This window comes from Sapajus apella, unplaced genomic scaffold (assembly GCF_009761245.1).
Source record: "Sapajus apella isolate SASKATOON/1434 unplaced genomic scaffold, GSC_monkey_1.0 scaffold13, whole genome shotgun sequence".
NCBI lineage: Eukaryota > Metazoa > Chordata > Mammalia > Primates > Cebidae > Sapajus > Sapajus apella.
Window position 1 is genome coordinate 29,024,429 of NW_022436953.1, and position 27,236 is coordinate 29,051,664.

The window sequence follows — 27,236 nt, forward strand, 5'->3', positions numbered from 1 at the left end:
AAAAAAAAAAAAAAAAAATACATGATATTCCAGGTATAGAAACATCATTAATTCACTTACAAAAGAGATACATTTTGGCATATCTGCTGGTAAGGTTTTTGTGTGTTTTACATATGAAGCACTTCATCAAAAAAAAAAAAAGACTATTATTGAGAGCTGTATTCCTTAGTTGAGTAGAAACACCATTTTCTTTAGAATTTTGGTTATAGGACCAGGCCACAGGAAAGGTCTGAAATAACTAAATGTCACTTGACTAGGGAAAAGTCTTCTGTTTAGACTTGGAAGCAGTCATTTACCACTTTGTGCTGGAAGGCATTCCTCTACAGATTTCTTTCCTAGAGTCTTCAGAGGAACGCACAAGATCTGGGCTCCAGGAAGGGGTTACTTCCAGCTGGAACACTGAGCAGCAGTGCATCTTTCAGGCATTCTGATGCACTTCTGTTGCAGTTCTGCAGCTGCCTGAGAGATCTGGCTTCTCTCCACACTGACCTGCAGCTTAAGCTGCTCCAACAGACACTGCAGGGCACTCACACTGGCCCTGGAAGACATGGCAGCAGCACAGTGCTCCAAGGGCATGCTAGGGGGGGTAGCCCTGCTAGGCCCTGAGTGTGGTCACTGCCAAATGACCATACTATCCAAAGCAATCTATAGATTCAATGCAATCTTTATCAAAATACCAATGACATTCTTCATAAAAATAGAAAAAACTTAAAATTTATATTGAGCCACAAAAGACCCCAAATAGCCAAAGCAATCCTGAGTAAAAAGAAAGCTGGAGGCATATACTGTGAGACTTCAAAATATGCTACAAAGCTATAGTAACCAAAACAGCATGGTACTGGCATGAAAACAGACATATCGACTAATGGAACAGAATAGAGAACCCAGAAATTAATCTATACATCTACAGCCAACTGCTTTTTAAAATTTTTTTAGTTTTTGAGACAGGTTCTCACTCCATCTCCTAGGCTGGAGTGCAATGGCTTGATCATGGCTTGGCTCACTGTAGCCTTAACCTCCTGGACTTAAAAAAACTTCCTACTTCAGCCTCCTGAGTAGCTAGGACTACAGGTACATGCTACCATGCCCAGCTAACAATTTTTTTTTTTTTTGAGACAGTCTCACCCTGTCACCAAGCTGGAGTGCAGTGGCTTGATCTTGGCTCACTGCAGCCTCCGACTGTCTTAGCCATTCTCCTGCCTCAGTCTCTCGAGTAGTTGGGATTATAGGCATGTGCCACCATACCCAGCTCATTTTCGTAGTTATAGTACAGATGAGGTTTCACCATGTTGGCCAGGATGGTCTCGATCTCCTGACCTCGTGATCCACCTGCCTTGGCCTCCCAAAGTTCTAGATCACAGGTGTGAGCCGCTGGGCCTGGCCCCATCTAACTTTAAAAAATTTTCTGTGGAGACAGAGTCTCACTATGTTGCCTAGACTGATCTTGAACCCCTGGGCTCAAATGATTCTCCTGCATCAGCCTCCCCAAAGTACTGGGATTACAGGCATGAGTGACCATGCCCAGCCACCAACTGATTTTTGACAAAGGTAACAGGAATACTCACAGGGGAAAGGATTCTCTCTTCAATAAATGATGCTGGGAAAATTAGATATCCATATGCAGAAGGATGAAAATAGACCCTCACCCCTCACCCTATATGAAAATAAACTCATAGGATCAAAGACCTAAATGTGTAAGATCTGATACCATAAAACTACTACAAGAAAACACAGGGGAAACCCTTCAGGACATTGGTCTGGGAAAATATTTTATGAATATGCCCTTAAAAGCCATCAACAAATCACTTGAGCCTAGGAGTTTAAGACCAGTCTAGGCAATATAGTGAAACCCTGTCTCTACAAAAAATAAAAATTAGCCAGATGTGATGGTATGTACCTGTAGTTCTAGCTACTCAGGAAGCTGAGGCAGGTGGATCACTTGAGTCCATCAATTAAAGTCTACAGTGAACTAGGATCGAACTACTGTGCTCTAGTCTGGGTGACGGAGCAAGAACTTGTCTCTAAAAAAGCACAGGCAACAAAAGCAACAATAAATGAGATTACATCAAACAAAACTCTGCCCAGCAAGGAAATGATCAACCAAGTGAAAAGGCAGCCTATAGAATGGGAAAAAATATTTGCAAGCTATTCATCTGATGGGATTAATATCCAAAATACACAAGGAGCTCAAACATCTCAGCGGCAAAAAAATGATCTGAATACTTTAAAGGCATCTCTATCAGCTTACATGCTTCTGAAGAGAGGTCTGCTGTCTTTGTTTTCTGTAGGCCCCCTTGCAACCCACCATGGCTGCTGCTAAGATTTGCCACTGAATTCTAACAATTAGATTAGAATGCTACTTGGCATAGTTTTCTTGTTTATTCTGCTTGAAGTTGTTGAAGTTCTTGGATTTGTGGGTTTATGCTTTTCATCAAATTTGGGAAATTTTGACCATTATTTCAAATCATTTTGTTTCTTGTTTCTCCTCTTTTCCTTGGACCACAATTACACATATGTTAGACCACTTGATATTGCCCTTTAGGTCACTGGTGCTCTTAATTTATTCTCAGTCATTTTTGCTGTGTCCTTTGTTTTGCCAATTTTTAAAATTGCTATTGCCTTTCATTTACTGATATATTTTTCTGCCAAGTATAACCTGTTAATTCAGTTTTTCAATTTTGTGTTGTATTTTCTAATTTGTAACAGTTCTAAGTATTTTTAAACTATTTTCTTATGCTCATGTTTATCTTCTTGAAAACAGCAAAGTTTTAGTAGGATAATGTATTTGTTAACTAATTCTATCATAGATGTCATTTCTGAGTTTATTTCTCTTGATTTTTTTCTTTCTGCTATTGGTCATATTTTATTTCCTTGCCTATTGGTGATTTTTAAGCATATTTTTATTATATTTTTAGAGTTCCCACATAACCTGCACCCATTTTTCCCCATTAACATTTTACATGAATATGGTACATTTCTTACAAATAACAAATCAATTTTAATACGTGATTATTGGCCAAAGTCCATACTTATTCAGATTTTCTTAGTTTTTACCTAATGTCTTTTTTCTCTTTCATGATCTCATCTGGAATACCACATTATATCTAGTTGTCATGCCTCCTGAAGTTCCACTTGGCTGTCAGTTTCTCAGACTCTGCTTGTTTTTGATAACCTTTATAAGTTTGAGAAGTGCTGCTCAGGTATTTTGCAAACGTCTCTCAATTGGAATTTTTCAGTTTTTTTCTCATGGATAGATTTTATAGATTTTTTTTGGGGAGGAAAATCACAGAGGTAAAAATGTGATTTTCATTATCTCAAATTAAGAATATATACTATCCACATAACTTCTGTTGATTTTTTTTTTCTTTGAGACAGAGTCTGTCTCTGTTGCCCAGGCTGGAGTGCAACCTCCACCTCCCGGGTTCAAGTGATTTTCTTGCCTCAGCCTCCTGAGTAGCTGGGACTACAGGCACCCACCACCACACTGGCTAATGTTTGTATTTTTACAAGGTCAGGAGGTTGAGGCCAGGCTGGTTTCAAACTCCTGATCTCAGGTGATCCACCCACCTTGGCCTCCCAAAGTGCTGGGATTACAGGCATGAGCCACCGCGCCTAGCCCTGCTGTTGATTTTTTAATCATCTAGCTGAGGTCGTGTTTGTCAGTTTTCTCCATTGCAAAGTGGCACTTTCCTCTTTCTTTCCATAGTACACTTTTTGGAAGTCTCTATCTGCAACCACACTTAGGGAGTGAGGAGTTACGTTGCAGTTCCTTGAGGATAGATTATCTGCATGAGTTATTTGCATGGTTTTGCCTCTTCTTCTGTGTTTATTCACTCATTTATTTATATCAATGTGGACTGAGGAATATTTTTTATACCTTCAGTTATATCCAATGCTGTTTAATTTGTTACTCAAATGTTCCAGTTTTGGTCATTGGAAGTTTTCTCAGTTTCTCCAGTGTCTCTTTGGCATACCCCTTATATAGTGGGATGGCCTTTTTTTTTTTTTAATTAGCTTATATTTTGGCACATTAAGATGCTCTAGACTCATTTTGTACAATTTCCTGCCCCCAGTCTGGAATCGGCTATTTCTCAAAGGAGTCCTGGAAAATGTATTAGTATTACTTACCTGTTTATACACATATACCTGTAAATACTTGTTTATATGAGCTAAAATTAAAGTTCAACTGATATCTCTAACTGTAATTTATTACCACATGGATCATTCTAGCCTCCTTTCTTTGCTTATATGTAAACTCCTGTTCCAACAGAAATCTGGCCTTCGTCATCTGCCATTAATTTACTTAGTTGTTCATTTCCCATATGCATGAACAGCAATTTCAGAATTTTTAAGCTGTATCTCTGTGAGACATATGTCATCAACCAGAGTACAGTGCTTATGTTCAGTTTCCTTTGCTTTTAGTCTCAGAAACTGCATTCATTGCCAGAGTTATTTAGGACAAAACCCTTTCCCCTCACCCTTTCAATAAGGTTGTTTCATCCATTTGTAACACAGCTAAACTGTACACAATTTTGTTAGATATATGTATCTTGATATTTCTTGTATTGTCAATATGCTGTCATCATCTGCATTCTAACCTGGGATTCCCCAGCTTCCTAAATGCTTCTCTAAATTTTGCAAGACTAAACTTCATTATTTGTATTGTGAGGTTCTACAGACCTTCACAAATGCTGTGTCATATAGCCGCCATTCCAGTATCATAAAGAATAATGGCTAGGCGCAGGGGCTCGCACCTGTAATCCCAGCACTCTGGGAGGCTGAGGCAGGTAGATCACAAGATCAGGAGATCACAACCAGACTGACCAACATGGTGAAACCCCATCTCTACTAAAAATACAAAAATTAGCTGGGTGTGGTGGCGGGATACTGTAATCCCAGTTACTTGGGAGGCTGAGACAGGAGAATCGCTTGAATGTGGGAGGCGGAGGTTGCAATGAGCTGAGATCATGCCACTGCACTCTAGCCTAGGCAACAGAACAAGACCCCATCTCAAGAAAAAAAAAGAATAGCTTTACTGCCTGAATAAAATCCTCCATCTGTAACCCTGTTCAACCCTTTTTCCCTCTTCTTCAGCTCCTGATGATCACTGATTTTTTACTGTTCCCATAGTTGTACCTATTCCAGAATGGCATATAGTTGGGATAACACAGACGTACCTTTTCAGACTAGCTGCTTCACTTAGAAATATGCATTTAAGTTTCCTCCATGGCTTGACAGCTCATTTATTTTTATCATTGAATAACAAATATTTCATTGTAAAAATATCACTTTCTCCATTCACTTACCTAGGGACCTATTGCTTCTAGTGTGTGGCATTTATAAATAAAGGCATTGTAAACATTCACGTACAAGTTTTAAAATAAATTGGGCAATTACCGAAGTGTATGATAGTTGAATCTTATAAGACAATGTTTCACTTTGTAAGAAACTTCCAAAGTGGCTGTACCATTTTGCAGTCCCAACAGCAGTGCATGAGAGTTCCTGTTGCTCTGCATCTTTGCTAGACCTTGGTTGTGGTAGGCTTTGAATGACAGCTGTTCTAATACGTGTATAGTGGCATCATGTTTTAATTTGCAATTCCCTAATGACATTTGATGATGAGAATCTTTTAGTATGCTTATTTGCCATCTGTACATCTTTGGTAAAGTGTTCATTCAGATCTTAATTTCTCTTTCTTTTTTGATGGAGTCTTGCTCTGTTGCCAGGCTGGAGTGTGCAGTGGTGCGATCTTGGCTCACTGCAACCTCTGCCTCCTGGGTTCAAGCGATTTTCCTGCCTCAGCCTCCCAAGTAGCTGGGATTACAGGCGTGCACCACTACACCCAGCTAATTTTTGTAGAGATGGGTTTTTACCATGTTGGCCAGGATGGTCTCAATCTCCTGACCTTGTGATCCGCCCACCTCAACCTCCCAAAGTGCTGAGATTATAGGCGTGAGTCACCCAGCCTGGCCCAGATCTTAATTTCTTTTTTTTTTTTTTCCCATTTATTTTATTGCATTTTAGGTTTTGGGGTACATGTGAAGAACATGCAAAATTGTTGCATAGGAACACACATGGCAGTGTGATCTGCTGCCTTCCTCCCCATCACCTACATCTGGCATTTCTCCCCCTGCTATCTCTCCCCAGCCTCCCACCCCCCACCCTCCCTCCCCTATTTCCCTCCAACTGACCCCAGTGTGTAGTGCTCCCCTCCCTGTGTCCATGTGTTCTCATTGTTCAACACCCGCCTATGAGTGAGAACATGCAGTGCTTGATCTTCTGCTCTCCTGTCAGTTTGCTGAGAATGATGGTTTCCAGGTTCATCCATGTCCCTACAAAGGACCCTAACTCATCGTTTTTGATGGCTGCATAATATTCCATGGTGTATATTTGCCACATTTTCCCTATCCAGTCTATCATCAATGGGCATTTGGGTTGGTTCCAGGTCTTTGCTATTGTAAACAGTGCTGCAATGAACATTCGTGTGCATGTGTCCTTATAGTAGAACGATTTGTAATCCTTTGGATATATACCCAGTAATGGGATTGCTGGGTCAAATGGAATTTCTATTTCTATGTCCTTGAGGAATCTCCACACTGTCTTCCACAATGGTTGAACTAATTTACACTCCCACCAACAGTGTAAAAGTGTTCCTATTTCTCCACATCCTCTCCAGCATCTGTTGTCTCCAGATTTTTTAATGATCGCCATTCTAACTGGCGTGAGATGGTATCTCAATGTAGTTTTGATTTGCATTTCTCTGATGACCAGTGATGATGAGCATTTTTTCATATGTTTGTTGGCCTCATGTATGTCTTCTTTTGTATCTGTTCATGTCCTTTGCCCACTTTTGAATGGGCTTGTTAGTTTTTTTCTTGTAAATCTGTTTTAGTTCTTTGTAAATTGTGGATATCAGCCCTTTGTCAGATGTGTAAACTGCAAAAATTTTTTCCCAATCTGTTGGTTGCCGATTCACTCTAATGACTGTTTCTTTTGCTGTGCAGAAGCCGTGGAGTTTGATTAGGTCCCATTTGTCTATTTTGGCTTTTGTTGTCAATGCTTTTGGTGTTTTGGTCATGAAGTCTTAATGGGACTTTTTTCTTATTGCTGGGTTTTAAGAATGCTTTGTATATTTTGGATACAAGTCTTTTATCGGTTATGTTTTGCAAATACTTGCAAAATGCCTTCATTGTAAAAATTGGTGAATGCATTTATTTTATTGTTGTTCCCGGAGGGAATTTTAGTTGATATGTAGTTCTCTGAACAGCTCCTTTTCTCTTCTCTCTGTAGATCTTACTGGACTACTTTCTGGTCTGCATTGTCGTCATTGAGAATTCTGCTGTCAGTCTGACATTCCTTCGTGATGACGTGTGTGTGCTTTCATTTTGGGGATCATATTATTGCCTTTGATGTTCTGTTTCATTTTTATATGTCTAGTCAGGTTTTTCTTTTTATCTTGGTATGTTTTGCTTCCTGGAATTTGAATTCATATTCATACTTTTAATTAGTTATGATGTATTTTTCTTTAAATATTTCCTCTCTTCTGTTCCTTTTATTATTCCTTTCTGCTTCTCTGATTAAATATATATAAGATATTTTGATTTTTAAAAAATGTTTGTTTTCCGTATTTGTTTTGGGTAAATTGGATGAGTTATTCAGATATGTAATTATCTTTTTTATCTTTGCCTTATTTGCATTTAGCCCACCTACTTTATTTCAACAGTTTTTTATTTTAGGAATTTCCATTTGCCTTTTTTCTCAAATACTTCTGCTAATTTCTAGCTCTTTGTTTAATATTCAATTTGTAATAGAATCTTCTATTTCTTTAAAGTTTTGTACATAGCTCTTGGATATTCTGAATCTGACACTCCAGCCTCTTTGTTTCTTGGAGGGTGTACATCTCTGAGTGTAGTTTGCCTGCCTCCCTTTGTGTTTAATCTTTGATCTTAAACTGGCTGGCTAACTTGGCGAGTCCTTCCTTAGAGGGCATTTGCATTTGCCTCTGGAGGTAGCCAAGGGGCCTATCCAGACCATGGTCATACTGGATCCAGTGGAGACTTTTGTTCTGGGCAAATCTCGGGTTCAGCTTCAATTTCTTGCTGCTTTCCAAGTTCGGTATCCCCACCACATGGCTGCTGTATTCATCTGGCCTCACGATAATCTTACTCCTCCATCTGTGTGCAGATCAGGCCTGCTCTGCTTCTCCACTGCTCTCCCTGCCTGCTTCTCTGGTCCGGGTCCTCTCCCTCTCCAGATTCCTTGGCTCCTGTCCTCTGGGTGCTGCTGTAGTGGTTTTGGAACATGGAGACGCTGGTTTCTGTTCTTTCTGTTTTCCGATTGATCTGAGTTCTGCTCATATTTTAAAGTTTTTATTTGGTGGCAAGAAGGTGTGGGAAGAAAGGGTGGGATGTCCCTGGATGGTTCTTTTACGTTTTATGAGAAATGCCTCAAAGGATGCATCCAGGCCCAAGTTTAATTGTTGTAGAGTAGAGAGTCCTTCAGAGTACGGCAGTTTTTGATGACTGAATCTGATCACTTTTCGTGACCTGTCATGCTCCTTCCCTGGTATCACCTTCATCATATTTGCACCCGGATTACTGAGTTGCCTCCTATCTGATCTCCCTGCTCCTGCCTGTACCTGACGTTGGTCTGTTTTCAATATGGTAGCTAGAGGGATCCTGTTAAAACCTAAATCTGATCATGTTGCTCCTTGTCTCAGAACCCTTCACTTGCTTTCCATAACGGTTTTTTGAGATTTATCTATGTTACCGCCTGTACCAACAGTTCATTTTTATTGCAGGGTAGCATTTTGTTCTGTGGATATAACATTATCCATTTATCTGCTGATTGGCATTTGGCATGTTTTTAGGTTTTGGTGATTATGAATAAAGCTACTCCGAACATTCGTGTACAAGCCTTTGTGTGGACATGCTTCATTCATTTTGGGCAAATACCTAGGAATGGAATTGCCAGTTCATAGGGCAGGTCTGTATTTAACTTTGTTAGAAGTTGCCAGTTATCTAAAGTGGTTATACAGTGTGAGGTTTCCACCTACAGTGGATGAGAGGTCCAGTAGTTCTACATCTTCACCAATATTTGGTATTTTCAGTCTTTTTGAATTTTGGGCATTTTTGGCATTTTGTTGCTATTTTTACTAGCATTTCCCTAATGACTGGTCATCTTACTATATCCTTATTGGCCATTTGTCAATTTTTTTGTAGAAGATTATTTCAAATGTTCTGCTTATTTAAAAATTGGGTTGTATATCTTCCTATTAGTGAATTGTAAGCATTTTTAATATATTTGGGACATAAGTCTTTTCTTAGACATAGATATCATCAATATTTTTTCCCCACTCTGTGAATTGCCTTTTAATTTTCTTGATGATTTTCAAAAATCAGAGGTTTTTAACTTATTAAAACTCAATTTATCAAATTATTTTCTTTCGTAGTTAATGTTTTTTCTGTCCTATATAAAAGATCTTTCTTATCCGTGATTTTAAAGAATTATTTCTAACATTCTGTGTATTTTGCTCAGTATTTACTGAATGAATAAATTTGTTTTTATACTTACCCTACATCTGTATGTATTTATAGACAACAGATTATTTTACATATTTCATAAGATAACATATTGAATAGGATCTGAAGTAAGGCATAGTAGTTCTAGGTAGATTGTAAATAACAGATACTCTAACTTATCTAACAGAGTATCAGAAAATGGATAGTATCTTGTGATATAAACATATCCCAATTTGTTTATCCATTCTTCTGCTGAAAAGGCTAGTTCCAATTTTTTATCACTGCAGTACCAATGCTCCCATGATCATTCTTGACTGGGTCTTCTTGTATACATGTGTTAATGTGTCTTTAGACCTTATAGCTGGTAGCAGGAGATGGATAATCTACAGGGGTCTTTCACTTGAAATTACATACAGTTGGTACATTGACATGTGCTCCTTAAAGAGTATTTTGGCAATATGTATCAAAATTAAACCTATGCACATAAAAAGCTCAATTCTACTTCTAGGAATTTGCCATAACACATCTAAAAATATTTTCATCACTATGTAAAGTGATGCTCCTTAATTTAAAAAGGCAAGCTTGGGCTGGATGCAGTGGCTCCTGTTTATAATCCCAGCACTGTGGGAGGCCAAGGTGGGCAGGTCAGATCTCTTGAGGTCAGGAGTTGGAGACCAGCCTGGCCAACATGGTGAAATGCTGTTTCTACTAAAAATACCAAAATTAGGCTGTCGCCATGTACCTGCTACTCGGGAGGCTTGGGAACGATAATTGCTTGAACCTGGGAGGCAGAGGTTGCCATGAGCCGTGATCATGCCACTGTACTTCAGTCTGGGAGACAGTCTTGCTCGCTCTCGCTCTCCCTCGCTCTCTTTCTCTCTCGCGCTCGCTCTTGCTCTTACTGTCAAACATACAGAGTCTTCCTTTGTGTCACACACATGTAAGCTGCAAAACAGTACCTTGAATATGATGGCTTTTTGTAAAACCTTATGTATCCATGCTAAGTAAATCTTTGAAAGAATTTCACCAAGCTATTGCTAGTGGTCTTTGGGTGGTGATCTCTGGGTGGTGGGGGGGTGTGGATATGAGAGAACTTTCATTTTCTGCTTCAGTGTTTCTGAATTGCTTGATATATGTATTTTTAAACAATAGGTGTTGCTTTTATATAAGAAAAGAACAATGCCATTTTGGGAGAAAATATGCTTAAGAAAGAAAAGAAAAAGATATATCAATAAATATTTTAAAAAGTTTCCAGGCCAGGCATGGTGGTTCATGCCTGTAATCCCAGCACTTTGGGAGGCCTGAGGTGGGTGGATCATTTGAGGTCAGGAGTTCAAGACCAGCCTGGCCAGCATGGTGAAACACCATCTCTACAAGAAATACAAAAATTAGCTGAGTGTGGTGGCATGCACCTGTAATCCCAGATACTTGGGAGGCTGAGGCAGGAGAATCGCTTGAACCTGGGAGGCAGAGGTTGCAGTGAGCCGAGATCATGTCATTGCACTGCAGCCTGGGTGACAGAGTGAGACTCTGTCTCAAAAAATAAAAGTTTCCAATATCTGAATATTTATTTTTGTTTCTGTTTTGAGACAACAGAGCATTCTGGAACCCATATGACTGCATGGCATTTATTACATTCCTCGTTCATCAGGGTTATGCCTAAATGCCTCACACATCCCAGTATGTGTCTTACTCTAGTATGTAAATGTACATCCCTCTCAAAATTCAAATTACTTTGTAATTTGAATTTTGAGAGGGATGTACATTTACATACTAGAGTAAGACAGGGTGAATCAGAACAAAAATTGGTGGCTTAAAGATAATTTCAAGTGGAAGTCCCCTAAACATTTTTAGGAAGTTTAATGAAAGAGTTGAAGGGGGTGTTAAGTGTTGACAGAATGGGAGCTTGAGGAAGGAGGTTGGAAACGGAAGAAGAGGGAAGCAATACCTAATGGGAAGATTAAAGAGATTTATTTGTATTCAAACTGAGATTAAAAGTGTACATTTGTAGCTAGTGCAGAGAAAGGGAAATACATCTATTTTCAAACTCTTTTTTTTCTATAGAAGATTTTTGGAAGGAAAACTATGATATAGTAGCTGCCTTTGCATTTTATTTGCAGAATAGGTTTAGTTACTGTTTGCAGTAGGGGTCTGTACATGAATCTTGGCTATTAAAACATGCTTGGAGCCAAGAAACAGATGAATATGAAAACAGTCCCATAGTAGAAGCAGGGGATTTGTTATATAGGATGTTATTCTGGTAAATACAAAGAAGAATGGCCATTATTTATAATTAGCATCTGATTTATGATCCTGGTTATTTTCATACAGGTTGCAAAATACAATTTACTTTTCTGTGTATACCCTGGTAACTTATTTAGAATGAGTATGTTTGGGGAGATTTAGGGCACAAAATTTGTCTTTATATGGTAAGCTCTGCCAACCCTTCTGTTTACTACTGTTATTGTAAACCATTGTAGGAAGCTGTTAGAGAAGCAGGGACATGGTTGTTGACATGGTTTGGCTCAATGTCCCCACCCAAATCTCATCTTGATTTGTAATCCCATAATCCCCACGTGTCATGGGAAGGACCCAGTGGGAGGTAATTGAATCTTGGGAGCGGTTTCCTCATGCTGTTCTTGTGATAGTGAGTTCTCATGATGATTTTATAAGGGACTTCCCTCCCTTTTACTCAGCACTTCTCCTTCTTGCCACCATGTGAAGAAGGAATTGTTTGCCTCCCCTCTGCCATGATTGTAAGTTTCCTGAGGCCTCCCCAGCCATGTGAAACTATGAGTCAATTAAACCTCTTTCCTTTATAAATTACCTAGTCTTGGGAATGTCCTTACAGCAGCATGAGAATGGGCTAAGACATTTGTAGACTATAAAGAAATCCCGGTTTGAAGAGCAACAATGTATGGCAGATACTATGAACTGATGTATAAACAGAAAATTACATTTTCCTTAAAAATTACAACCTTTAAGGGGTTGTCTATCAGGTATGTCAATCATGAGGATTAGGTTTTTCTCCAGAGAGCTTAACATTAGTTGGACTACTGTACTGATATTAAGGTGAATGGATTCATTTTCAGGTTTGGATTTGCCTGGGGCAAGTTTGCAGTGCACATTACTGGTGACTTAAGTGGAAGAAGGAATCCTTTTTCTTGCTATTATGTTCTTCATTGCCCTCTCTGGTCTGTTACCTTGAGATATGAGCTCGGATGTCTCTCAGCACCTCACTTATTTTTCTTTAGAGCAATCATCACAATTGTGGTAACTTTTTTTGGGGGGGGGTGTGGGTAGTGTCTTTGTTTAATGTTTGTTTCTCCTGCAAGACTTCAGACTCAATTAGGGCAGAAAGTATCTTGCCCTCCCTGTTCTCAATAGGTCTACCACATAGTAACACTCAAAAAAATATTGTGAACAAAGGAACAGTGAATGAATATTGGCAGGCCAGGAGAAGGAAAACAGCAGTAGAGAGTGATTTAGGAATGATCACTGACGTAGTCATAATCACCCTTTAATACCACATTATGTGCTTAAAAAACAGGATTTCAGAGATTTTTGTGTCAGTATGTGTCATTCCATTTTAGTTGTGTGAAGACAGGCTCATAAGAATCTGATTTCCATAACTAGCTGGATCAAGAACTTTTATTGGGCTCCATGGAGGGCAGCATGACAAACCTGAGTTGAAAGCATCACATCCTATGGGTGACACACACAAACTAGGAGGTGGGTTCATGTGATGATGGGAACTGAACTCACATGACAGAAATGTTGGAAACCTCTGTTTGCATATTGGAAGTTAGTATCTAATTTTTACACTTCCTGGTAAATTATACGCAGGGTAAATGTGGTTATGCACCAAAGGCCATAGAATAAAATGTGCTACATATTGTGTGTTGACACTACTTACCTGTCATGGTTAAATTAATTGCAACTTATTTTAAGGTGTGATAAAACAGAATCTTATGGATATTTAAATACTATCAGATCAGCTAAGATCAAACAACTATGAATAGCACTAGGGTAGAGAGTGAATAACCTCAGCTCACTCTCCTCCGAGAGATTTGTCTCTGCAGTTGACCCTCTGTAACTGTGGGTTCTGCTCTGCACATTTAATCAACCACGGGTTAAAAGTATTTGTGGGAAAGAAACTCTCAAAAATAACAATACAACGACAAAGAAAAACACAAAAAATACAGTATAACAACTACTTATGTAGCATTTACATATTACTGTGTATTATAAAAGTAATCTAGAGATGCTATAAGGTATGTGGGAAGATGTATATAGATTATCTGCAAATACTATGCCATTTTATATGACGAACCTGAGCATCCTTGAATTTTAGTCTCCTTGGGGGTCCTGGAACGACTCCTGAGGGGAAACTATAGTCACATTGAAACTATACTGGAATATAGAAAATACTGAAGATGCATAGGTCTCAGGATTTCTGATTTTGAAGCTGAACCACCTTTATAAAACATTTTAAGATAATTTTGCAGTGCAGCTTACCTGGATACCTGTTTATTTGGGAGAAGGGTAATACAAAAATAAGGATAGAAATATAGCCATGTGTGAAGTAGTTCATTCTTTTATTAAATGGTTCAGACATAAAATATGTAAAATACTTACATGCCACCATCTAGCTTAAGAAACAAAACATTGCCGACAAAATTACTTTTTTCATTCTATTTTTCTCTTCCTCTGTCTGTGATAGTTTGTTTTAATCAAATATTATGTAGATTGTATCATTCTCTCACTTTCTCTCTTTCTCTTTTTTTTTTTTTTTTGAGGTGGAGTCTTGTTCTGTCACCCAGGTTGGAGTTCAGTGGTGCAGTCTCTGCTCACTGCAACTTTTGCCTCCCAGGCTCAAGTGATTCTCCTGCCTTAGCCTCCTGAGTAGCTCGAACCACAGGTGCGAGCCACCATGCCTAGCTGATTTTTTTATTTTTAGTGCAGATGGGGTTTTCACTGTGTTGACGAGGCTGGTCTGAAACTCCTGACCTCAAGTGATCCACTCATCTAGGCCTCCCAAATTGCCGGAATCACAGGCGTGAAACACTGCACCTGGCCTATATTGTATCATTCTCTACATATTATTTTACAACTTTCTCTTGTGATTCAGCCTTCCCCTTGATTTACCCATGTGGATATATTTAGCCCCATTAATTTTAACTTTACTCTTAACTGCTATATAGTATGCTAATGTTTGATTATTCATAATTTATCCAATCTTTCAGGCTGGCCATTTCAGTAGTTTTCCATTTCTTTTAAATGTAAAGTTGCCGTGAACATTCTTGCACATGTAAGGGACCATACCAAGGAATGGAACTGCTGGATGGCAGAGAATGCACCTCCTGAACTTAGCCTTGCCAACTTGTTTTCCAAAGAGATTGCCCAATTTATACTCTGCTGGCGGTTTGAGATAGATCCGCTCTTCCTCTTCACTGCTATTGGCAGATTTTAGATTTAATAAACTTGACGCATGTGAAATGTCATTGTAATTGCATCGTTTTGATTATCAGTGAGGTTGAGTAGGTTTCATTGGCACTCCTCTTCTGCTGAATTGCTTGGTCATATTCTTCAGGAGCACATTTTGCTTAAGAGTGAATACAAGCTGATCATATGCATTTGAACACTTTGCTATTGTTAATACATCCTACCACTTCTCACTATGAATATATTTTAGGTTTCAGTGACATACTGTCTCTAAAGAACATATATAGCAATTTGACTTTTCCTATCTGATTGTGAAAGACTTTGTCATGTTACAGGCTGATTGTGAATTTCCATAGAAAATCTCAGGAGTTCCATACCAGGCACAGCCTGTGAGGGAAAGCACAGATTTTGGAGCTAGAGATGTGGGTTGAAATCCTTGCCCCCCACTTATCAGTTCTGTAGCTTTGAACAAGCTATTGTACCTCTTTGAGACTTGGCTCCTCCTCTGTCCTTATCTGTAAATTGAGAACACCTCATCATAGTGAGGTTAGATTCATTGTCGATCAAGTGTCCTGTATTTCTTTCTTTCTTAGAGCAAGACTGCAGTAAACGGAAGTTGTAATTAAGTAAAGAAAATATCTTGGAAGTATATTTCCTTCTTTGTCTACTGTTACCCATATAGAACTCCAACAGGGTTTCCATGGAGCTAAAAGTGTGAAATAGGTGAGCCTTGCGACTTTCAAAGGCATTACCACTACCTTAGGTTTGTGAAGTCATTTATTCATTTCAAATAACGGCTATGTTTTGTCACGTTATTTTTTTCTTTGCAGTAAATCTGAGAGGGAAGCAGGACAGGTATCCTTATTTATCTCCCTCTTTTTCTGTTGAGGAATATCCATGGTAGAGCCAGGAGAGGAAGCAAGGTTCCTGATTACTACTCTAGGGAGTTTTGTCTTTTGTTGTTTTTGCGGTTTGAAATGATTTTTGCCCTTGAATAACCTACTAACAAAGTAGAGGAAAACAACTTTCTGGGAGTTTGTACTTATATTACTTTCTTTTAAAGGATAAGGGATGTTTGGGGATACAAATATAAGAAAACAATTTAAGTATATGGAAATGTTTTCATTAAATGTCGTATTCTTTGCCTGCAGGCTCTGGCAGACTTGCCCCCCTGATCCTGAGACCTCATTTCAGGCACCTCATTCCCAGATTAGAATGTATGTAAACTATACGCATTTGAACACTTCTTCCAGTAGGCTCCCTCTGCACCTGCCTCCCTATGCCCCTGGTTTGTGTTTGTGTGGCGTCTAAGTTCCCGGCTCCTCATTTAGCCATTCCCTCTTGGTCGGCTTGATGATACCTATGCCCTCAGGACACAGGGGAGGTGTCCCACAATTGTGCTGAATGAATGGGTGTGAGTAAACCTGTTCCTTGGAAATAAATGTAATGCAGAATATTTGCTTGACACCGAAATGGTCAATAAATTGAGCCAGAGTGTAATTGAAATGTCTCATGCTTTGAAGCATCCACATTGACTTATTCTTGGTTGATTTTCGTCTGATGTGCTGCCATCATATATGCATAAGCTCAGCAAGGAAGAGTCTAGGCCAGTAGTTTGTCTTAGCTGAATCTTTTTCCATTAAGAATAAGTAAAAATGCTCAATTATGTTTTTTTTTTTCCCCCTTATTCAGCACTATAGCAACTTAAAATATATTAAAAAATCAGGCATAATATGACTATTTTGTCTTTTTCTAAATTCAGTTCTTCTGTCTGTATGCATCTGTATATTTTGCACCATTATAATCATAGCATCATTGTAAGTTCATATTCTTTCCTTAGCATATTAAACATGCTTACATTAGTATATCATCTTCCATGCCTTTAGTGACTAAATATTCTTATATCTAAACAATGTACCAAAGTGCATCTAACAAAGCCCATATTCTTAGACATTTAGATTAACATTATTGACAGCAATAAAAACTAAAGTGTTTCTCTCTGGTTTTTATTGTATGTTGTGATTTATGTCTGTGTATGTAGTTAAACATAGGGCAGTAATAGCTAACACAGAAAGTTAAGGCCATGCCACTGGAGTTGGGTTCCCTGGGTTCAAATCCTGGCTCTGCTGCTTATTGTGTGATCTCCCTGGCAAGTTATGGGACTTCTGAGTGTCTAGTCTTATGGGTAAAAGGTAGGAGGAAAGTTCTAGCACTTTATAAGGTTGTTGTGAAGATTAAAAATAAAGAATTTAGAACACTGATACAAAGCAAAGTCTTATCAAAACATAGCTATTAACCTAAGTTTGGGCAGGGATGGTGGGTGGACTCTTAGGTAAAACAGGATTGGCCATAATCCTGCTGATAATTGAAGCTTGGTGACAGATACAGGAGGATTTGCCAAAATATTCATTCTACTTTTTATGTTTACATTTCTTTTTTTTTTGTTTTTTTGAGACAGGGTACCTTTCTATAGCCCAGGCTGGAATGCAGTGGTACAATCACAGCTCACTGCGGCCTCGACCTCCTAGGCTCAGTTGATTCTCCCACTTGAGCTTCCCAAGTAGCTGGGGCTGCAGGAATGTGCCACCACACCCAGACAGAAACTTTTTTAATAATAAAAATGAAATCACATATAATGCAAAAACATTTTAGCTTTTACATTTTTTTTTTTGATTTCTGAATTTATTTTTTTGGATGTGTTTGTATAAGCAAGACGACCAAGTAGGAGATCTTTATAATCATTTTTGAATACAGCCAAATTGTTTTTTTTAAAGAATTGTGTAATATACAGTGCAATCCTCAAACAGTTTTATCAGTCTTAACACTGAATATTATTACCATGACGTGTTTTTCATCTAATTTTATAGGTAAAATGGTATGTTACAGTTATTTTAATTTCTCCTTTTTGAGACAGGGTCTTGCTCTGTCACTCAGGCTGGAGTGCAGCGGTGTGATTATGGGGTCTCTCTATGTTGTGTAGGCTGGTCTTGAACTCCTGGCCTCAAGTGATCCTGCCAGTTTGGCCTCCAAAAGTGCTGGGATTACAGGTGTTGGTCGGCCACTGCACCCAGCCTAGAACATATTTTTGATTAATGGTTACTGCGATCAAGCCATGATAAACTGCTCTGAGGTGACAGTCACCACTGGTCTCATATAGCGTGTCCCTGGCTGTGCAGTCATCTTCACTGTGGACAATCTTCCAGCAGAGGCTAGACTGCAGATGCCCCTTGACAGAGAAATTTGACTTCAGTAAATTTTCAGATGAGTTTTGGAAGAGCAGGGAAACTGCAATTCTGCTTTAAGGTGTTCTGTATTTAGATAATGAATGTGTTCATATTTACTTCTTTATCATTTCCCACTTCTCATGATATTCATCACAACTGCTAATTCCAAATTCCAGTACACTGCATGATCACCAGCTCTCTCTGCAGCTTTTGAGATATGGTCAACTTTATCATAAGGATACTGAATAACCTGATATATATGTTTTTGTGTTACTAATTTGTTTCTTGAGTCTCCTCTTGGCACATTTCTGGTGCATTTCTTTTACTATTACAATCCTTTTAAAAAAATGTAGGATGCTAAGGCCTAATATATAGTGTTTTATGTAAACTTTATAGTTTTCTACGTTCAAACCTATAATTTGTGAGTGATAGCTTTTTATGATGGTTTCTGATGTACTTGAGTCTGTTTTATGCCATCTTCTGTGTAACCATAGGGACTCAGTGATGACAGTGTATGAAGCCCTTTATTTTTCTGTATTCCTATTTATGACTTGACAAATGGCACCAGAGGCATGCAATTGTTTTATTCGTCAGATTTGCATAAGAACTTTCTTACAAAAAGCTTTTATGGTATGTAACATATCCATAAATTCTCATAATCGTCCTTTTGAGGTACTTCTTACAGTTTCATTGTTGTTCTTCTTCCTTTTTCATCGTTTGGGAAACTTTTAAGAAATATTTGTCATGATAGATCCTACCAATTGTTTAAAAGAACCATCCAAAATTGAATGTAAGGTCTCATTTTTCTTTTTTGTGAATAATCTTTAGAAAAGTTAAAATTAAAGCCTAACTTTGCGATGGAATTATATGGTTAGTTAAATTTGGATGCTGGTTATCAGACTTAAAAAAAAAAATAAGTACCTTTTGAAAGATCTGAGACTTACTTATGACCAGGAAAAAACAGAGTTCTAAAACTTTTGTATAAAAGTAGCATGTAAATTGTGTCTATGAAAGTGTATCTGTGGATGCATTGTATCTGTTTTACAAAACCTGAGTGGAATAAAAAAATAAGAAAAAAAACCATGAGTAGAGTCTATAAGAACAGTTCTCAAGAGTGTTTCTACTGATAACATAATTACAGATAGGGATATAAACATCTTGGTTAAATAAATAAATAGCAGAAAGGATTAGCAGAAAGAATCAAAATGTAGATTTTTGTCACCTTGGGAAAGATGTGTTACTTTTTATTCAGCCAGCAGGTTAAGTCCCGGTGTCAGGTGAGCCAGGACTGTGGTTGCAGATATACTTACCTCTCCTTGCAATTTTAGCTGAATTATAAAACTTGGGGATGATACAATTGACAAATAGAGGGACTTGTTCATGTATTAGTCATAAATTCAGAGTACTTTTCCAATGTGATGCGTGCTTTCTGCCCTAGGTATATACAAACAATCTTTTCAGATTAATCTATGAGCTATCTTGCTCATTGTTTTGCCCACATTCTGTAACCTTTCCCTCCTGCTGACCCGACTCTTTGCCTCTCCCACATTCCATGCTGAGCCTAATGCAGGGCTGGATTGGCTTCCTACTCATGCCATAGTGTCTGCAGGTAAGTATCAGCTAAACTCTCTGCCTTCTTGGTCTCCACTCTGGTCGCTGTGGGCTGTTTATACCATCTTTCCTTTCAGGGACTGGGCTCCTGGAGGCCAGCAGCCTCCCTGACCTCAGTGCTGTAATCAGCTGCCTTCTCTTCTTCCTCTTGCAGACAGAGTCCCTGTACTTTATTCAGTTACCTGGTTTGCATTGTCTCACTTTTTCTGACCAAGTTTTCTTGATCATTTAAAAATTTCATTGGGGTTCAAGCCAGTTCACAAGCTAGACCTGATTTAAAGGAATGTTTTAAGGAAATCTGGAGAAAGAACTAATAAATAGTAGATTTTTCACCCCAAGTCTACATTTTATCTCTCTACTCTTAAGAGGCAGTATGGTACAGGGTTAAAAGTAAAGGACTCCTGAGCCACATTATCTTCATTTTAATCCTGGTTCTACCAGTTATTTCTGTGTGACCTTGGGCAAGTTATGTAACCTCTCTGTGCCTCAGCTTGTTTATAAGGGAGATAATACAAATCCTTACAGCAGATAGAGCTGGTGAAGTTGTATGTGGTGAAAATTAAATGAATAAATAAAGCGTCTACCCTAGTACATGACCCAAATTAAGTGGCGTGTAAGCGTTGCCGTATTGTGGTTCTCCTCTGAGTAACCGGGCCTGTGACCTGCCACTTCTGTCAGCCTTACCAAGGCTCGGTGCTGCCCCAGGCCTCTGCTCCATTGTCATAGTAATGTTTGCACCTTGCTAGTGACCTGTAAATGTACATACTGTAGGATCCTAAAACCAATATCCTAAAATCTGTATGTTAGCAGATTATGACAAAAAACACCAGAATTTTTATCAAAGAGAAAACGGAAAGTATATGGGTATAATATTGTAAGGATTAGAATACACCTGTTAAATTACTCTAGGTTGGCTAAGAAACAAAGCAATACAAATTGGGTCTTATCCATCATTTTTGGCAACCTAAAAATAACCTGACCATCCAGGTCCTATCTGGCAATAATCGCTTTTTGCAACTCTTGCCTTTGCAGCTTTTGCCGATGTGAAGATTTGCATCTTGATGGGTTTTGTATGAAAGTAAAGGAGTTGCAGGAACATTATCAATGGACCCTACACTAACCATTGGCATCTCTGTGCGAGCAGTCTATTGCACAGTTGTGTGACGTGGGAGCGGCTGGCCCACTGCTGATGTGTGTGCATTCACTGAGGCTTCACTCACACAGAAGGCTTCCTTGGAGAGACCATGCTGCCATTACATTTGGATCACTACCCACCCGCAACCAACACACACACAGAAATATGAATCAGCTTTCCAAGGACCACACCTTTTCTAGGCTCTGGAGGGGTGATGACTAACAGTGAGGGTTTTGGCTCCATCTGAGTCAGCAGCTGGAAGTGGGCCCGTGGCCGGCTCTGGGGGCAGTGGGCCATCTGTGGCTGGTGCCAAGCTCACGGATGGATCTCTCATTACATACCTATATCAATGATCAGTAAAGAGAAAGGCATAAGAAACTCTTGGGTCTCTGGGAGTGTTATCTTTTTACTCCTCATATAACTTCATGGCAAACTGTTTAGAAATTTGACATTAATTTAGAATTTCTTGCCTTTTCTGATCCCCAGTGGGATTCTAGGCCGGTTGTCTTTAGAATTGAAAACCTGTTGGCTTCTGGTTATTTTGGGGGTAATCCATAACAGCCTACCATTCCTGGTCTTTGGTTTTAGTGGGCTGTGAAAAAAAATGAGTTGTTCAACAATGATGTCATGATACAATGACGTGAAGATGTGAGCCATCATGACATCCACCAGCCAGAACTGCTGGGATTCAGAGGTGACTCACAGTAAGACGTCAGTGTCTGGCTCAGTAATTTCTTCTTCAAAATGTATCTCTCAGCATCTAGAACCCTGAAATTGGTTTCTCTAAGAAAAGCAAAAGGCCAATAAGAATAATGTAGATTGTTGATTTTTATAGTTATTTTTCAAAAACTAATATTTTAAACATATCAAAATAATTTCAAATGGTAATGTACTCAATGTACCATTTGGTTTAAAATGTTAACATTTTGCCATGTATGTCCTAAAGTCTTTTCATGAAGAAATAAAATCTTACAGACATACAGGTAAGACCACCTTCCTGCCCGTCATGCCCCCATCCCTTCCCTTATGTTGCTAAGGTGGTGTATGTTCTTCCCATTGGCTTTTTAACTTGTATTACATAGCTGTGCATTCATAAATAACCTGGAGTGTTGTGTGTGTTACAATCATGTAGTGTGTCCTTTTGTAACCCCTGTTTTCCACCCATTCATTTTGAGTTGATTTGTGTTGATGCAGGTATATACAAAACTCATACAGCTAATGTCTTTTAGTTGTTGAATAGGATTTTACTGTAGGAAACATGCCATCATTTATTTAGATATGTTTTGTAGAAAGTGAAATAAACAAAAGTTCCTCTTCAAATTCTCTTGGCCTATTAAGTATAGATAGTAGTCTCTTTCTCTAGGTTAATCTATTCAAAGGCCTTGTTATATCTGCTAGCTAAAATAAATCAGTGTATTTTGTTCTTACATTTGAACTTTGATATCTGCCTTGACATGCCTGGATAAGCTCAGGCAAGCCTCATGTCATAGCTTGTTCCTCTTTCCTTATTTAGAAGTATTTTTGCTTCTCTCAGCATTCTGTAAGCTACTTCTTCTTTTCTTTTGTTCTCCTCTGCCCTTACCTGTTTAGAAAAGCTTTAAGTTGTTAGCCAATAGGGTATAGCCTAAAATGTGAGGTCCAGTTCCAGCCCATGGAATCAGGATACAGCAATAGGGCCGAACACATTAGACGTAAATATGCCTGCTCTTCCTTTGTTTGGTGCGCTCTCGTGGCAAGACTGCTGATGGGCAGTACCGTTTCTGCAGAAAGTAAAAGCCTTGCTGAAAAACCTTTTGTCTGAATGCTGATTCTTCCCTGTGACATTGGAAGAAAAGCACTTATTTCCAACACTTTTTTTTTTTTTTTTTTTTGAGATGGAGTTTTGCTTTTGTTACCCAGGCTGGAGTGCAATGGCACGATCTCGGCTCACCGCAACCTCCGCCTCCTGGGTTCAGGCAATTCTCCTGCCTCAGCCTCCTGAGTAGCTGGGATTACAGGCACGCACCACCATGCCCAGCTGATTTTTTGTATTTTTAGTAGAGACGGGGTTTCACCATGTTGACCAGGATGGTCTCGATCTCTTGACCTTGTGATCCACCCACCTCGGCCTCCCAAAGTGCTGGGATTACAGGTGTGAGCCACTGCTCCCGGCCTTCCAACACTTTTTAACTTAATTATCACAAAACACTTTGTGGTATTTTCAGAGAACATATTCAAACCAAGGTTTATGCAGTTCCATCATGCTTTCTATAAACATTTGGAAAATAAAGTTGGGAAAATGAGCTTGCAGGCTGCCTCCTAGCATATCTCTGGGATCTTCATGTAAGGGAAATTGGTGGTGGTGTGCTCCACGGGCCTGGGGTGGGCAAGACCAGGGAAGTCTTGTCTTCCTCAGTGGGACTTCACTGTAGAAGGACCCCTGGGTCTTCAGAGCATGGCTGATCAGCTACTTAGGACATTGGCTCAAGGGAAATCCAAGATCCTTTCTTTTTAAATGAGCAATGCAGTAAATCTGTGACACATTTGAGGCTCAAGAAGCATTGAGATATAGGGAGAAGTTTCAAAGAAGTGTAAGACATAGACCAAACCTATAAGAAACTTTAAAGTGTAGCAGGGGAGACAAAACTAACAGAACAATTACATGCTAAACAATACAGTATACACGCTACTGTACCCCTTGTTACCTTTGACAAAATGGATATTCTGTGTGTTTTTTTTTTTTTTTTAAATTGTACTTTAGGTTCTGGGGTCCATGTGCAGATCTTGCAGGATTGTTGCATAGGTACATACATGGTAAGGTCGTTTGCTGCACCCATCAACCTGTCATCTACATTAGGTATTTCTCCTAATGCTATTTCTCCCCTAGTTTTCCCAACACCATTTATTAAATAGGGAATCGTTTCCCCATTTATTGTTTTTGCCTGGTTTGTCAAAGATCAGATGGTTGTAGATGTGTGGTGTTGCCTCTGAGGCCTCTGTTCTGTTTCATTGATCTATATCTCTGTTTTGGTACCAGTACCATGCTGTTTTGATTACTGTAGCCTTGTAGTATAGTTTCAAGTTGGGCAACATGATGCCTCCAGCTTTGTTCTTTTAGCTTAGGATTGTCTTGGCTATGCAGGCTTTCTTTTGGTTCCATATGAAGTTTAAGGTGTTTTTTTTCCAGTTCTGTGAAGAAGGTCATTGGTAGCTTGATGGGGATAGTGATGAATCTGTAAATTACTTTGGGCAGTATGGCCATTTTCATGATATTGATTCTTCCTAACTATGAGCATGGAATGTTTTTTCATTTGTTTGTGTCCTCTCTTATTTCCTTAATCAGTGGTTTATAGTTCTCCTTAAAGAGGTCCTTTACATCCTTTGTAAGTTGTATTCCTAGGTATTTTATTGTCTTTGTAGCAATTATAAATGGTAGTTTGCTCTCAATTTGGCTCTCTGTTAGTCTGTTATTGGTGTATAGGAATGCTTGTGATTTCTGCACATGGATTTTGTATCCTGAGACTTTGCTGAAGTTGCTTATCAGTTTCAGGAGATTTTGGGCTGAGACAATGGGGTCTTCTAAATAAACGATCATGTTGTTTGCAAATAGAGACAACTTAACTTCCGCCTTTCGTAATTTGCCTTTCCTAATTGAATAAACTTATTTCATTTTCTTGCCTAATTGCTCTGGCTAGACCTTCCAATACTATATTGAATAGGAGTGGTGAGAGAGGGCATCCTTGTCTAGTGCCAGATTTCAAAGGGAATGCTTCCAGTGTTTGCCCATTCATTATGATATTGGCTGTGGGTTTGTCGTAAATAGCTTTTATTATTTTGAGATACATTCTGTCAATACCTAGTTTATTGAGAGTTTTTAGCATAAAGGGCTGTTGAATTTTGTCGAAGGCCTTCTCTGCATCTATTGAGATAATCATGTGGTTTTTGTCTTTGGTTCTGTTTATCCCTTGCCTCCCTGGGGAGAAGCCCACTTGATTGTGATGGATAAGCTTTTTGATGTGCTGTTGCAATCGGTTTGCCAGTATTTTATTGAAGATTTTTGCATCTATGTTCATCATGGATATTGGCCTGAAGTTTTCTTTTCTTGTTGAGTCTCTGCCAGATTTTGGTATCAGGATGATGTTGGTCTCATAAAATGATTTGGGAAGGATTCCCTCTTTTTGGATTGTTTGGAATAGTTGCAGAAGGAGTGGTACCAGCTCTTCTTTGTACATCTGATAGAATTCGGCTGTAAACCCATCTGGACTTGGACTTTTTTTGGTTGGTAGGCTATTCATTGCTGCCTCAACTTCAGCCCTTGTTATTGGTCTGTTCAGGGTTTCGACTTCTTCCTGGTTTAGGCTTGGGAGGGTGCAAGAGTCCAGGAATTTATCCATTTCTTCCAGATTTACTGGTTTCTGTGCGTAGAGTTGTTTGTAGTAATCTCCGATGGTAGTTTGTATTTCTGTGGAATCTGTCATGATATCCCCTTTATCATGTTTCATTGCATCTATTTGATTCTTCTCTCTTTTCTTTTTTATTAATCTGGCTACTGGTCTATTTTTTTGATCTTTTAAAAAAAAACCAGCTCCTGGATTTATTGATTTTTTTTGAAGAGTTTTTTTGTGTCTCTATCTCCTTCAGCTCTGCTGTGTTTTTGTTCTCATTGGTTTCGAAGAATATCTTTATTTCTACCTTCATTTCATTGTTTATCCAGTCGACATTCAGGAGCCAGCTGTTCAATTTCCCTGAAGCTGTGTGGTTCTGAGTTAATTTCTTTATTTTTTTTTTTTTATGGTGAAAAGATATACATATATTTAGAATTAGCCAGCTGGACTCAGTTTAGATGATCCCAATTTTGTTGGCAACATCCAAAGCATCGTAATCAGGAGCCAGTCAAACATATGCCTTCTTCTCTCCATCAGGCCGAATCAGGGTGTTGACCTTGGCCACATCAATGTCATAGAGCTTCTTCACAGCCTGTTTGATCTGGTGCTTGTTGGCTTTAACATCCACAATGAACACAAGTGTGTTGTTGTCTTCTATCTTCTTCATGGCAGACTCAGTGGTCAGCGGAAACTTGATGATAGCATAGTGGTCAGCTTGTTTCTCCTGGGGGCACTCTTCCGAGGATATTTGGGCTGCCTCCGGAGTCACAGTGTCTTGGGCCGCTGGAAGGTGGGTGACGTGCGGATCTTCTTTTTTTTGTGGCTGTGGACACCTTTCAACACTGCCTTCTTGGCCTTTAAAGCCTTCGCTTTGGCTTCGGCTTTAGGAGGGGCAGGAGCTTCCTTCTTCGCTTTCGGCCCATCTTGTCCTGAGTTAGTTTCTTAATCATGAGTTCTAATTTGGTTGCACTGTGGTCTGAGAGACTGTCATTATTTCGGTTCTTTTGCATTTGTTGAGGATTGGTTTATTTCCAATTATGTGGTCAATTTTAGAGTAGGTGTGATGTGGTGCTGACAAGGATGTATATTCTGTGGATTTGGGGTAGAGAGTTCTCTAGATGTCTATTAGGTCTGCTTGGTCCAGATCTGGGTTCAAGTGCTGGATATCCTTGTTAATTTTCTGTCTTGTTGATCTGTCTAATATTGCCCCTTGATTTATCATCCAACAGTGCTTAGCAGAAGTCCTTTCCAAGCATCTAGTGTAGAACAAGTTCATTTTTTCAAACGGTGTATAATATTCCACTTCATGGACATAGAATAACTTATTTGTCCATTCCCTTATAATGGCTCTTTTGTTTTGTTTTGTTTTGCTGTAAAGTGCTGAAAACTGTAGTAATGTCCTTCTGTATGTGTGTCTGTGTGTATCTATTTTTATTTTGTTAATTTTTTAGGTTTAGGAGTACATGTGCAGGTTTGTCACATAGATAAACATGAGTCACAGGAGTTTGTTGTACATAATATTACAACACCAGGTATTAAGCTCAACACCCAAAGGCTACCTCTTCTGCTCCTCTCACTCTCCCACTTCAAGTAGACCCCAGTGTCTGTTGCTTCCTTGTGTTCATAAGTTATCATTTAGCTCCCTCTTATTAGAGACAACATGCAGTACTTGATTTTCTCTTCTTGAATTAGTTTGCTAAAGATGATAGCCTCCCGTTCCATCCATGTTCCCACACAAGACATCTCATTCTTTTTTATGGTTGCATAATGTTTCATGGTGTACATGTACCACGTTTTCTTTATCTAGTCTGTCAGTGATGGGCATTTAGGTTGATTCCATGTCTTTGCTATTGTGAACACTTCTGCAATGAACATCCATATGCATGTGTGTTTATGGTAGAATGCTTTATATTCTTCTGGTTATATAACCAGTAAT

The 27,236-nt window shown here is 38.9% G+C and overlaps 1 protein-coding gene and 1 pseudogene across 3 annotated transcripts in view; one reads left to right on the forward strand and one right to left on the reverse strand.

The window, feature by feature from the left end:
* Positions 1 to 27,236, forward strand: part of FANK1 (fibronectin type III and ankyrin repeat domains 1) — a 149,794-nt gene that overhangs the window by 82,103 nt on the left and 40,455 nt on the right. The gene's annotated exons all lie outside the window — the stretch shown is intronic.
* Positions 332 to 596, reverse strand: LOC116554115 (annotated as a pseudogene).